Genomic DNA, 15,101 nt, shown 5'->3' with positions numbered 1-15,101 from the left:
TTCAATGCTTTCACATGAGCGCTGCGGCCCCTTCAAACAGCTGATTGGCGGGAGTGCCGATAGTCGGACCTCCACCAATTTCATATTGATGGACTGGCCATCAATTTTAAAATCCTGGATAACCCCTTTATGTCCTATTAGTCGTGGGGTGCGGCCTCCATGGATCAGACTTGTTTTTCCAGCACATCCCACAGATCAGATTGAGATCTGGGGAATTTGGAGGACAAGTCAACACTTTAAAGGGAATGTGTCGCAAATTAAAAAATTTTTTTTTTAAGTAAGTTACTTATATTTATTATATTTTTTACGTATTTTGCTGTATTTTTTTTTTCTTCCACAAGATGGAAAGTATTACAAATTAAATAATAATTTGGCATGTTTTCCTATGTTGGCCCCTAGAGGGAGCACTTCCCAGAATTACAGCAAGGCGAATAAGGGAAAGCACCCTGACTCACAGCTGCTGTAAATGTGGGATTGAGACTTACACCCCCCCTCCCTATTTTTGGAGGAAAAGGTGTTTTCAAATTGCTAAGCATTGTCCGGCTCCCATTTTGGGAGTGTTTTTACAATGCAGCTGGTAGAGCTCTAGGACACACCAAATGACTAAGAATAATGAAAGTAGAGGGAGACCCTGTGGTGAATGACTTTTCAGTTGACAGATTCACACGGCGTGTATTTGATGTGGTTTTTTACGTGCCAAAAACCCATCAAAAAAAGCTTGATTACGCTTTTCATTTACATAATTGCTAAAGCGCGCTGTTAGTACATACAATGCGCCTTTTTACACACATGTTTTTAAAAAACGCGTTGTGTAAATAAAGAAGTGTCGAGTCAATTCCTTTGCACGTAAAACACACCAAACGCTCACACACCAAACGTTCCCATAGTCAATGGAAACCCTAACAAAATCCGTCAAAAAACACGTGAAAAAAAGCGTCACTTGATTAAGCTTCCCATTTACATCAATGGGAAAGCGAGTCGTTAGTTTTTTTCCGCAAGCGTTTTTTAAAAAACGTGTTGCGTAAAAAGTATGCATTGGATCAATTGTTTGGTGCATAAAATGTGCCAATTGTTTCCAGAGTCAGTGCGGGTCCAAACTACGCACCCAAAAATTTGCACAAAAAAAACCCGCAAATAAAAAGGTAGTGTGCATCGCCCCATAGAAATGAATGGGTCAGTGTGCTATCCATTAAAAAAACAGATAGCACACTGAAGCATTTCTCTGAAGTGTGCTGGAGGCCTAACTTTATTTCTTTTGCAGGTACCGCTGGACCTATTAGACTACATAGTAGATTCGGTCCGATCTACGTTTTTTGTTTAAATAAAATGGTTAGCGAGGAATGTGTGTTCTAGGCTGCTGCTGTGTTGTATCTAGCTGGTTATGAAAATGGGGGGTACCCCACGTCATTCTTTAATTATTCTGTTTTTTTTAAATTACGTGGGGTCCCCCCCCATTTTCATAACCAGCTAGATACAACACAGCAGCAGCAGCCTAGCATTACCAGGGTGGGAAGGGTCACAGTTTTTGGCCCTTCCCAGCCTCATAATACCAGCCTGCAGCCGCCCCAGTACCCAACCATCACAACTGCCTTTTTACTGGCTAACACTAAGCTCCACCTTAGTAATGGACGTCGTTAAACAGACAACTGCCGTTACTAAGGTGGTAATAAACCATTAAAAAAACACAGACATAAGAGAATATTTTTATTGAAAAAAAAACGTAGATCATCGCAGTAGTCCAGCGAATCTACGATGTAGTCCAATAGGTCCAGCGGAACCTGCAAAACAAAAAATAAAGTTAGTAATATGAAAAATAGAAATACTTATACTCACCTGCAGCGACTTCTGTCTTCTCCTCACAATAAATACTAGAGGTCCCCACAAGCACCCTGCATGCACCCCCCCCACACACACACACCCACGCAAACCATCACACAACCCCCCTCCACAGTGTGTACACCCACACACACACAGCTCTGCTGCGCACACTACACACACAGCCCTGCTGCACACACACACACACACACAGTTCTGCTACACACACAAACACAGCCCTGCTGCGCACACTACACACACAGCCCTGCTGCACACACACACACACAGTTCTGCTACACACACAAACACAGCCCTGCTGCGCACACACACACACACACACACACACACACAAGTTACAGCAGGTTTGCAGGGGGGCCGTGAGAGGGGGGTTCGCAAGGGAGGGCCGTGAGAGAGACAGACACACACACCTTACCTGCAATGTGGCCAGTCTTCAAAATGGCACCGACATTCCCCCTATAAACCAGCTTCTATGCTGGGTCGCTCTGAACTGCGCATGCGCAGAGCGAGACGGCAGAAGCAGAGGATGTAAGGAACGGGTCCCGCTCGTTGTGTCCCATGCACTGTGCTGCCATATTCCATCTGTGTATGTGTGGTTAAGAGACACATACACATATGAAATAAAACATGGCCGCCCCCAGTACAGTAAGAAAGTGTTAATAACAAAAACATTGTGTGTGAAAAAATAAATACAGTCAATATAACATTTTATTAAATAAAAACACATAAATTAATAATAAAAAAAAAATCTGACTTTTCCTGACCAATGTTTGCAGTGTGGCGAGGACATTATCCTGCTGAAAGAGGGCACTGCCATGAGGGAATACCGCTGCCATGACGGGGGTACTTGTCTGCAGTTAGTTTTAGGTAGGTGATACGTGTCACATTGGCCCATTATCACACTCTCTTCTTCCCATAATGCATCCTGGTCCATCACTTCCCCAGATAAGCGACGCATCTGTCCACATAATGTAAGAGAAAACGTGATTCGTCAGACCAGGCCGCCTTCTTCCATTGCTCCATGCTCCAGTTCTGATGCTCACGTGTCCATTGTAGGAGCTTTCAGCGGTGGACAGGGATGAGCATGGGCACTCGGACCGGTCTGCGGCTACACAGCCCCAAAATAAGCGCGATGCAATGCTCTGCGTATTCTGACGCTTTTCTATCATAGCCAGAAGTAACTTTTTTAGCATCTGTGGTAATGTATTTCTTCTGTGGGATGGGACCAGACGGGCTAGACTTCACTCCTCACTACCCATTCACTGGTTGTCCTTCCTTGGACCACTTTTGGTCGGTAGTAACACACCACAAGACCGGCCGTTCTGGAGATGTTCTGACCCGGTCGTCTCGACGTCACCATTTGGTCCTTGTCACAGTCTCTCAGATCCTTACACTTGTCCATTTTTCTGCTTTCAATATCAACTTCAAGACCTGACTGTTCACTTGCTGCAAAATATATTCCACCCCTTGTCGGACGCCATTGTAACCGGATCATCAATGTTATTCACTTCACCTGTCGACATACATACAGACGTATATAGATATAGTATATGCATGTATAGTCTCTTGACAATAGCATGTAAACAGGTTCAAAGGCAGGTCGCAGACAACAAAAAGTGCTGCCCCCTGTTGCCTGATTTTGTTAGTACACCAATATTGTTATAACATCAGTCAAGAGAGCAAGAGCCCAGTGATGTAGTTAATGTATGTTTTACCCCTTCCCGTTACATTATAATGCATATCCCCCTCCCCATTATACTCTATGTCCACCCTCCTCTGTCCCATTATTCCCCATGCCCTCCTCATTACTACTACTTACTCTATGCATCCCCTTCCTCTATGATATTATTCCTCATACCCCCTCTATACCCTATACACCCCCTTCCTCTTTCCCATTTTACCTCATACCCCTCCATACCCTATATACCCCCTTCCTCTTTCCCATTTTTCCTCATACCCCTCCATACCCTATATACCCCCTTCCTCTTTCCCATTTTTCCTCATACCCCTCCATACCCTATATACCCCCTTCCTCTTTCCCATTTTTCATCATACCCCTCCATACCCTATATACCCCCTTCCTCTTTCCCATTTTTCCTCATACCCCCTCCATACCCTATATACACCCTTCCTCTTTCCCATTTTTCCTCATACCCCCTGTATACTCTGTGCACCCCCCTTCCTCTCTCACATTTTCCCATCACTCTCCATAAATAATCCAGCAGGAAAACTATAAATGTCTTTATAGCGGAAGGAAATCTCCGGGAGACTCCGAGGGGAGTCAGTGCAATGTGTATATATATAGAGAGTGATGATGGATTAATTTCTATATATAGGGAGGATGAGGATATATAAAAACACAAGGAGCAAATTGAGCAAAGACGAGCAGAAGCTTAAAGTAAAGAAGGCGATGAGCTCCCCATGTCCTCCGGGGCCGGGATGTGCATTAGTGAATTAAGAACACGACCCAGGGATGAAGGATCTGAACCTGAAGAACCAGGAGCCGACAAAGTCTATCTGTATTTATGTGTGATAAATAATAAAACCGCCACATAGTGGGGGCACTTAATGCTGGTAAATGTGTTCCTTGATATGTGGAAGCATTTGGCTTATATAAAACCTTATATTAAATCAGAAAACACAGGGCTGCTGGTATAAATATCTGGGGGCACTGTGCTGCAGGTATTATATCTGGGGGCACTGTAATGCTGGTATAAATATCTGGGGGCACTGTGCTGCTGGTATAAATATCTGGGGGCACTGTGCTGCTGGTATAAATATCTGGGGGCACTGTGCTGCAGGTATTATATCTGGGGGCACTGTGCTGCTGGTATAAATATCTGGGGGCACTGTGCTGCTGGTATAAATATCTGGGGGCACTGTGCTGCTGGTATAAATATCTGGGGGCACTGTGCTGCAGGTATTATATCTGGGGCACTGTGCTGCAGGTATTATATCTGGGGCACTGTGCTGCTGGTATAAATATCTGGGGGCACTGTGCTGCTGGTATAAATATCTGGGGGCACTGTGCTGCTGGTATAAATATCTGGGGGCACTGTGCTGCTGGTATAAATATCTGGGGGCACTGTGCTGCAGGTATTATATCTGGGGGCACTGTGCTGCTGGTATAAATATCTGGGGGCACTGTGCTGCTGGTATAAATATCTGGGGGCACTGTGCTGCAGGTATTATATCTGGGGGCACTGTGCTGCTGGTATAAATATCTGGGGGCACTGTGCTGCTGGTATAAATATCTGGGGGCACTGTGCTGCTGGTATAAATATCTGGGGGCACTGTTCTGCAGGTATTATATCTGGGGCACTGTGCTGCAGGTATTATATCTGGGGGCACTGTGCTGCAGGTATTATATCTGGGGGCACTGTGCTGCAGGTATTATATCTGGGGGCACTGTGCTGCAGGTATTATATCTGGGGGCACTGTGCTGCAGGTATTATATCTGGGGCACTGTGCTGCAGGTATTATATCTTTGGGGCACTGTGCTGTAGGTATTATATCTGGGGCACTGCTGCAGGTATTAAATCTGGGGGCACTTTGCTGCTGTGCTGGTATAAATATCTGGGGGCACTGTGCTGCTGGTATAAATATCTGGGGGCACTGTGCTGCAGGTATTATATCTGGGGCACTGTGCTGCAGGTATTATATCTGGGGGCACTGTGCTGCAGGTATTATATCTGGGGGCACTGTGCTGCAGGTATTATATCTGGGGGCACTGTGCTGCAGGTATTATATCTGGGGGCACTGTGCTGCAGGTATTATATCTGGGGCACTGTGCTGCAGGTATTATATCTTTGGGGCACTGTGCTGTAGGTATTATATCTGGGGCACTGCTGCAGGTATTAAATCTGGGGGCACTTTGCTGCTGTGCTGGTATAATATTTGGGGATACTGTGCTGCTGGTATAATATCTGTGGTCACAGTGCTGGTATAGTTTTGGGGGGCACTGTTCTGCTTATATTATATTTGGGGGCACTGTGCTGTTGGTATAATATCTGGGGGTACAGTCATGCAAAGTTCCCCGGAACGCATCCAGAAGAAAGAGAGGCAGCACACCAGTGTGAGTACAAAATAGAGGTGTTTATTCACCTAGTGCAATAGACGACGTTTCACCTTCTCAATGAAGTCATCACCTATTCTCAATTGTGGATCCTGTGTTATATATATATAGGTGTTACCTGTCATTATAATCATGCCTGTGAGGATAATGAGATGACTGCTGAGAAGTGATCTCTACAGAACAGGAAGGGTTAGTCTATTATGAATGGTGGATCCTGTGTTATCTATATAGAGGTTATCTATATAGAGGTATTACCTGTCAGTGTAATCCTGCCTGTGATGATAATGAGATAACTGCTGAGAAGTGATCTCTACAGAACAGGAAGTGTCAGTCTATTGTAAATGGTGGATCCTGTGTTATCTGCATATAGGTGTAATCCTGCCTGTGAGGATAATGAGATGACTGCTGAGAAGTGATCTCTACAGAACAGGAAGGGTTAGTCTATTATGAATGGTGGATCCTGTGTTATCTATATATAGGAGTTACTTGTCAGTGTATTCCTAGTCTGTGATGATAATGAGGTGACTGCTGAGAAGTGATCTCTACAGAACAGGAAGGATCAGTCTATTGTGAGGCTCAGTGGCCATAGTGAAAACTGCAAAAATGTTGAATTATTTTTTTAATATAATAGCATAGAAAGTTAAAAAAAAAATACCAAAAATTCTTAAAGATGCTAATAATAAAAACTTAATCCAAACAATAGGGCATTTTCCGATGACCTATTTAGTTTAAGATTGGCGTATGAATTGCCAGTCTTAATAAATCCCCCCTATTGTTTTTACAACGGGGGATACCGTCCCCTGTGCTAAGTCTTGCCCCCTGCTGAGTTGAGTAATGCATAATAGATAGACAAATATAAAAGAGATAGATATTGTGTATCAACATGTAATCACACACACTGATCAACAGAAGATACTCTACAGAGTAATCCAATTGACACAGTGTGGTAGAGGTGGGGGGTTAATACTTTTTATATGCCCTGACTATATATACAGAAGCTATTTCTATCCCCGCTCCATAGCTCTCATATCCTCGGCATTGTTCCTCTTGCTGCATCTGACCAGCATTCATTCCATTACAGTAATTAGTTGCAGTGCAGGCTCTGGATGGAGTCACATCAGCAGAAGAGGAGCGGGCGGGAGCCTCCCTTTAAATCACACGCCTGACATCAATGGGTCCATATATAATGTAATATACAATGACATGAAATATGCTCCAGGTATCGACCGTGTACTGTCCTGACACGTCACTAATACGGGGCTGGTTGCGGGGAGTCTTCTCCTGTCGGAGGACAGGTGAATCAATTCTAGGATTAGTCGTCTTGATTTACACAGCTCTGGTGGACACATCATTATTCCTAAATACAGTGCAGCTCCATTTCATCTGATCCGTTTTGATGACTTCACACTAAATCACTTTTCATATAGCTGGATAACCCCTTCCACCTCCAGAATGTGTGATGGATCTCAATGTCCCACAATATAGTCACAGGCATATAGAAGAGAGATGGTTCCCAAAGCAAGAAACCAAATCGGGCCTCCTTTTTGGCAACAAACCCCATCCAATAATAAGAAGGCCTAGTTTACTTCTACCTCGCCCCCCCCCCCCCCCCTCAGTGTCCCACAATGTAGTCACTGGCATATATAGAAGAAAGGAGGTTTCCAAACCAGGAACCAAAATTGGGCCTCCTTGTTAACTACAAAGCTCATCCAAAATTAGGAGGGCCTTGCTTACTCCTACCCCTCTGCATCCATTATAGGATACGAATGGTATCCTCCGACACTAACCCCCCCCCCCCTTCCTTGTTTTCTAATGTGGCTTTACCTGTGTAGAGTGGAATTAGGAATGGGGCCAACCAGATCACCCATGTAACTTCAGAGCGGGCTCTATGACACGTACACAATTGAATGTAACCTAAGCGAACGTCTACAGATGGGTACCAATTTAGGAGACTGCATGCTTTATCAAAACCCCCTATTCATATAATCTTTTATGACCTGTTTAGCTAATAGTGGTGGTCCCTAGTTATATGGTTCAGAACATCTCTCAATCCTGGAGGACTTCAACTTTGCCCATTACAAACAATGGATGGCATGGGTGCCTATTAAATACAACCAAAGCTCAACTCAATCTACCTCGTCTTAGAAACATAAGGATTAGCTTCTAAAAGAGCCACAGGAGTGGAGAAAAGCGGACACATGAGTCTTCTTCATACAGCAGAAAGGTCTAGAGAAGAGATTGGGAGCTACCTTAGATGTAATATTCAATTTTCTGGTGGTCTGAGGGTCTTTCAGCTTTTAAGACAATCCTTTAAGACTATATACCTCTCAATGTGCTCGATATCTCCCTACTACTCAGGCTTGTCCTTTTCTTGTTGGATGGTCGGTTTCATTGCCAGAATTATTTTGTTTTTGTTGGTTGGTCTGTCCGGAGCTGTCCCTGGTTCTGAATGCTCCCTATTTCTTGAGAGATGTCTCCAAACTTTAACTGTTCAATATTTCTGTCTACCATACAGTTTCTCTAGTAGTGTGTTATGCTGCTTGTCCCTTATCACAAGTTAATAGAGTTGTCTAGTTTAGAAACCCCATTTCTATAACCCTATTATGGAATTCTGAATCAATCAAGGGGTCCTCTGTTCAGCATCTTCATCTCATGACCAGAATGGAGAGGGGTTACAAAGTGTGTCTTTCTCTCTGGAGGACCTGTCCTAGATTACACAGGGAACCCATTGATATGAATGGACCCTGTGTAATGCTTTATATCTCCTGTGGTGGCACTGCAGGGAAATTGAACACTTACTGCCAGGTTTCCCAACAGATGGCAGCTCATCGCTGGTGATCCCACAAGGGGGACACTTTGAGATCAACTTATAGTCAAGGGACTCTTCTAACAAGTAGGGATAAGTCAAAGTGTATAACCCTTTAGGACGTCTTCCCTTAACTTTAATTCTCTTCTGCACGGAGTAACTGACAGTTATCTGGGGAATTGCTTATAGTCTGTACAACAGAAACAAACAAGCTGGGACTTCTGAAGAACCTCAGTTTGACCGAGAAAATGGCCCATTTCCAGAAGTTCTTTTGTGACACTTAGGTCACATATGGAACGTCTTCTGATGGGTTGCAGACAGACATCAGAATTTAGGCGTATTTATGAACAAGGACAGTCTAATGCTGCTGGTTATCCTCCAACATGCCATTGGGATATTTGGAAACCGTGTCAGAGTGGGGTTCCTTGGGTCCACTAGAAGAACTGATTCCAAGGGTCCACCCTCCATCTATACAGAACACATCTACTTTTATTTTCATTTATTAGAAATGTCTATGAGGTTATTAATGAATCATCCCATAAGAAATAGACAATAGTGGAAAGTGATTGGCTTCAAAGTCACCTCTAAATGGGGTTGTCCTCTGCTGGACTGTTATGGCCCATTAGTGTGTCAGAGCCTTGGCCAATTTGGGTCAAGGATGGTCCTTTCCAAAAGGTCACAGCATGACATAAACCTTACTGGGGTTTATAACTGATCGCTTGTGGTCCTCTGTTATGGAAAATTAGTGGGACTCCAAGCTTCTGGACCCCTACCTAGGGCAAGTTGTGACATTTCCTCAAATTGATGCCTTCCTTCATGACCCCCCTTTGTTAGATATTGTCTCTTTAGCCGTCTTGTGGACTCAATACTCCACCAGAGACATCTGTTGTGATTTGTGGATGCGCAGAGGATCACTGGACCCCTTACTCATTATTCGTTTTGACATCACTCAATTGCTTTTGCTCACATTGATAGCCCCCGAGACAGTTCTGTGATTGACAATGCATTGAGTGCTCTCTCATCTTAGGTTTGTCTATAGCTATCTACGGTATTTATGCCCAGTATCGAAGCAGTCTAGCTGTCCAAGAAGGAGCTGTCTCCTGTGCTTGATCTATCTATAACTGTCTGCCTAGATCAAAGCCTACAATGTTGTCTATTTCTAGCTGTCTATAATTGACTACAGCAGTCTCTCATGTTTTGTCTGGCAGTAGATGTCTCTACATGACATAGAGAAATAGAAATTCCCGTGTAAGAGTCACTTCATCTAGCAGTCTATAAGTAAACTCTCTCTAGTGTTGTGCTTACCTACAAACTGTCTCTTTACTTATATTGTTCTATGGCTGTCTACGCAAACGTTTTCTGTAAGTTAATGCCTGTTTCTAGCTGTCTAATATGTAGCAGTCTCTGATGTGATACATAATGTAACACTCTCCACCTTAGTATTGCATGTCTAGAGGTCTCTTATGATATCTTAGGTGTATTCTGTAGCAGTCTTTGATAATGCGTTCTCAACTAAAGTGCACTCTCACTGTCTTTTACAGAAGCCGTTGTGTCTCTATAGCTGTCTCTTACACTGTTTTCTTTTTATATCTATCTCTCTCTGTTGTTATTGGAGCCCGTTTGCTGTCTCTTTTATTGTATGTGTAGATATCTGGGATGACGATCCTTACTTCTGTTGCGTCTGTCTATAGCTGTCCATTAAGTAGATCTCTTGGCTTATGGACTAGTTTTGTGTCTCTACTATTTGCTGTCTCACTCTACTGTAATGTCTGTCTAGAACTGTTTTGACTTCTATTCTTGTTCATATGTCCTACTATAGAAGAAGGTGTGCTCTAGCTGTCTATCTAGCTGCTCTCTCTTTGGTGATACCTGTTCATAGCTCTCTTAGCCTCAAAGATTATAACGGTCCCGTAATGGGAGAAAGTGCACTCTAGCTGTCTATCTGTCTCAGATGTCTCTCTACCGTGATAGTCTTGACTTGATGTGTCCAAGTATAGAAAAAGGTGCACTCTAGCTGTCTATCTGGCTACTGTCTCGGACGCTTTCTCACTCTACTCTGCCATCTATCACTGTGTTGGCCTCAATGCTTGAGGATGTGTAATACTATAAATTAAGTTGCACCCTAGCTGTCTTCTTGGCTGCTGTCCGTGGTGTTGTCTCTCTACAGTCTTGACTTAAATGCTTGCCTATGTGTCCTAGTATAGAAGAAGGTACACTCTAGCTGTCTATCTGGCTACTGTCTCGGATGCTTTCGCACTCTATTCTGCTGTCTATAACCTTGTTGGCCTCAATGTTTGATGATGTGTCCTACTAAAAAAGGAGGTGAACTCTAGCTGTCTTCTTGGCTACTGTCTCAGATGTCTCTCTATCGAGATGTCTGTCTATAGCAGTCTTGACTTGATGATGTGTCCTACTATAGGAGGTGAACTCTAGCTGTCTTCTTGGCTACTGTCTCAGATGTCTCTCTATCGTGATGTCTGTCTATAGCAGTCTTGACTGGATGATGTGTCCTACTATAGAAGGTGCACTCTAGCTGTCTTCTTGGCTACTGTCTCAGATGTCTCTCTATCGAGATGTCTGTCTATAGCAGTCTTGACTTGATAATGTGTCCTACTATAGGAGGTGAACTCCAGCTGTCTTCTTGGCTACTGTCTCAGATGTCGCTCTATCGAGATGTCTGTCTATAGCAGTCTTGACTTGATAATGTGTCCTACTATAAGAGGTGAACTCTAGCTGTCTTCTTGGCTACTGTCTCAGATGTCTCTCTATCGTGATGTCTGTCTATAGCAGTCTTGACTTGATAATGTGTCCTACTATAAGAGGTGAACTCTAGCTGTCTTCTTGGCTACTGTCTCAGATGTCTCTCTATCGTGATGTCTGTCTATAGCAGTCTTGACTTGATAATGTGTCCTACTATAGGAGGTGAACTCTTGCTGTCTTCTTGGCTACTGTCTCAGATGTGTCTCTATCGTGATGTCTGTCTATAGCAGTCTTTTGATGATGTGTCCTACTATAGAAGGAGGTGATCTCTAGCTGTCTTCCTGGCTACTCTCTCAGATGTCTCTCTATCGAGATGTCTGTCTATAGCAGTCTTGACTGGATGATGTGTCCTACTATAGGAGGTGATCTCTAGCTGTCTTCCTGGCTACTGTCTCAGATGTCTCTCTATCGAGATGTCTGTCTATAGCAGTCTTGACTGGATGATGTGTCCTACTATAGAAGGAGGTGCACTCTAGCTGTCTTTCTGGCTGCTGTCTCTGGTGCTGTCTCTCCATCCGCTGCAGGGAGGGAGAGATGGAGGCAGAGACGAGAGGAGGAGTTATCCAGAGGCTGGTGAGAGTAAGAGACATTGAGATAAGCAGAGGGAGGAATAGACAGACGGAGAGAGAGAGTGAATGCAGAGCTAGAGAACCATACACAGACGAGATCTGTTCAGATTGTCTCAGGTAAGGACTGACGGGTATAGGTATGTATGTATGTGAGGGTACATGTATGTGCGTATACATACAGCGCTTGTGGAAGGCTGATGGGACCATACCGGGTTCTTCGGGCTCGCCAGTCTTTATTTAGATTGTAAGCTCTATAGGGAAGGGTTCTCTTTCCTTGCATTACATTATGATGTAGAGGTCTTAGTCAATATGTGTTGACATTTCTCATGCTTGGCTTCCCACGATTGTACAGCGCTGAGGAATATGTTGGCGCTTTAAAAATGTGTGCGCTCATAAGTGGGTCGCTCCGTTAACCTGTGCGCGTAGGCATTGAATTTGCGTTGAGTCACAGCCTTGGGTATTACTGGGTAGTACTCTAAATAATTGTATGTTTCAATGTGTAGGTGTCAACCATCATGGGTGACGGGGCCCCTGATTTAACTGGGGGGGGTTCTGGTTTATTTGATGATGATGGTTTGCCATGTTAGGTTGCCCCGATGCCCAGTGATGACATTGGAAATGCCTGGTATGAAGTGACAGTGAGTTCCATGGCTTGCATTGAGGTGACAATGACATGCATTATTTGTGTGCCATGATCGACAGTTTTTGGGTGGAGATGGCATTGATGCTGAACGCCGCCGCTCAGGTGACAGTGATGGGCAGTGTTTTGATTGAAGTGGCAGTGATTGCAGTGATATACAATCCTTCACTGGAGATGTTGGCATGCAGGGCTCAGACATAAGTCATTGTGATGTTGGGTGTTGTTTATAGGCATCTATGTTGTCATGTGCCGATACACGTTGGATATTTGTTCTGGATCATATACATGTTGGGATGCCAGTGACAACCCATGCTGGTCAGAGATGACCATGAAATGCCCCATTTACAGACTATGATGAGATTCGGTGGTACCAATCCTATAATGTTTTTCGTTTTCACATGTGAAATCTGTCTTATCACAATGGGCATGTCAATCGCGTGTTGTAAAGCATCTTATCAATGGGGTACCGGGAGCGGGGAACCCCAACAAGTGGGTACTGGCTTGGATTTGAATAGGGAGATGACCAGGGTTCCCCTCCACCTCTTCACTGTGAGTTATGGAAGACTTGTTAATTTTGGACATTTATGGAAGGTCCAAGCTAGCGGACCACCACCGATGTCAATTTCGGGAAACTCCTTTTAAATATCAATGCCAAGTTGACTTTAGTTTGCAAGTATGTACTATGCCATGGAGTATGAGACTAGTGTCAGAGCAAAGGTATTCGTCTTCGTTTTTTAATTATTACGTGAAAGCTGCCAGCTATGTAGGAGTGGATGACGGTGGCCGGAAGTCCAGAAGATTAAGTGACACAAGCCATACATTTTTGGGACAGGGTGACGGCTGTCTATGTTTGGGGTTAGGTTACTGCTGCTGGAAGTAATTTCTATCAGAGGCTGAAGTGTCTGGAATAAGATTTACTGCCGGTCAGGATTTCATGTACTTAGTCAATGGAAGATCGTACTTGAAGTTGGATACAAAGACCCCGAAGATGTGGAATAATGTGGTGGTGGTTGTGTTAGAGATTCGTTGGGTCTTTAATTATAGGTTTAATTATTAATTTAGTCAATACCTATTAATGTGTGGGGTTGGACTACTGCCATCATTGGTGTAGGGATCATAGGACGGCGGTGGGATCAATCCTATCCAATGGTTAGAAGAAGATGGATATTGGCAGCCTGTGTGGTTGGGTTTGGTTATATTAAGAAAGGAAATTCATCACATTAAATTTAACTTTTTGAACATGAAAGAGAGGTTGTCACAGCCACGCCCATGTTACTGAGCAGTTACTAATATGGTATTCTAATAATAAGGATTGGTTACCCTTATATATATATAATTAAAGGATATCTCTAGCAGAACAGAAGAAGGATAGAGGGGATAATATTTTGGTTAATTTATCTTATTGGAGTGGAGTTCCCCTTTAAGATTGCAATGTAGTATCCAAAAGCTTGGGAGTGATTGGCGTGACTGAAAAGGCAATAAGCTGAGAGTGTTTTATTTCAGATTTGGCTGTGGTAGAGATGCATAATTGAAAATAATTTACCTCCTTAAGAACCAAGAGAATTTTTGCAGTCATAATGGTTTTATTTTTAAGACTACATATCTGAGACCTAGTTTTTTGCGGGATGAGTCACATGTTTTTAGTAATAATTTTAGGGTAAATATAGGGTAGCATTTACATTTTATATGATTTTTTTTTAGTATTGCGGAATGATTAAAAAAACTATTTTTCCATTGTTTATTAAATTTTTCCATATTATTCATATTCACTGTTAAAATGAGTAGAGGGCATATTTTAATTGTACCAGTCAAGATGGGGATATAATAAATGTATGTTTTATATATTTTTGTGACTTTGATTAAATAAAATTGTTTCATTGAAAATATTTTGTTTTTTGTATTTTTTTGCTTTGCGCTATGATTTTTTTAGAATTTTTTGAAACATTTTTTTTAACTATGTTTTTTTTTTGTAAACCTAATGTACGGTCATATGACCTAAGGTATGCCCTAACAGACTCTGTTACTAGCTAGCCCTGTGGGCCTTTATTAGGCCCAGTGCTGTCACGAATTTGCCGTCAGCCCCGGTGATCACATTGCCAGGACTGACAGGGACAGGACATTGTGGTGCTTCAGGGGTTAAACATCCGAGATCAGAGTTTTCTTCGATCCTGAAAGTTAGTGCAGGAGTGTGGCTGTTAATTATAGCCACACTCCTGCTCCTGATCGTCTGGGCACCACAGTTGTTAAATTACATCCCACCGATGACGTATATACATGTCGTAGGAGATAGATAGATAGATAGATAGATAGATGATAGATAGATAGATAGATAGATAGATAGATAGATAGATAGATAGATAGATAGATAGATAGATAGATAGATAGATAGATAGATAGATAGATAGATAGATAGATAGA

At 43.1% G+C, this 15,101-nt stretch overlaps 1 protein-coding gene across 3 annotated transcripts in view; it reads left to right on the top strand.

The window, feature by feature from the left end:
• The window catches only part of ACHE (acetylcholinesterase (Yt blood group)), a 74,877-nt gene that overhangs the window by 41,291 nt on the left and 18,485 nt on the right, over positions 1-15,101 (top strand). Inside the window, exon 1 of one of the 3 annotated variants that reach the window (XM_075859188.1) lies at positions 12,032-12,160. The exons of 1 other annotated variant lie outside the window; for it this stretch is intronic. The gene's annotated coding sequence lies outside the window, so the exon portion shown is untranslated. Of the gene's footprint in view, positions 1-12,031; positions 12,161-15,101 lie in introns of those variants that run through there. One more of the 3 variants, XM_075859184.1, reaches the window with a different exon arrangement.

This window comes from Rhinoderma darwinii, chromosome 3, assembly GCF_050947455.1.
Source record: "Rhinoderma darwinii isolate aRhiDar2 chromosome 3, aRhiDar2.hap1, whole genome shotgun sequence".
In the NCBI taxonomy this organism is placed as follows: domain Eukaryota; kingdom Metazoa; phylum Chordata; class Amphibia; order Anura; family Rhinodermatidae; genus Rhinoderma; species Rhinoderma darwinii.
This window is presented reverse-complemented; position numbering and strand designations above follow the sequence as displayed.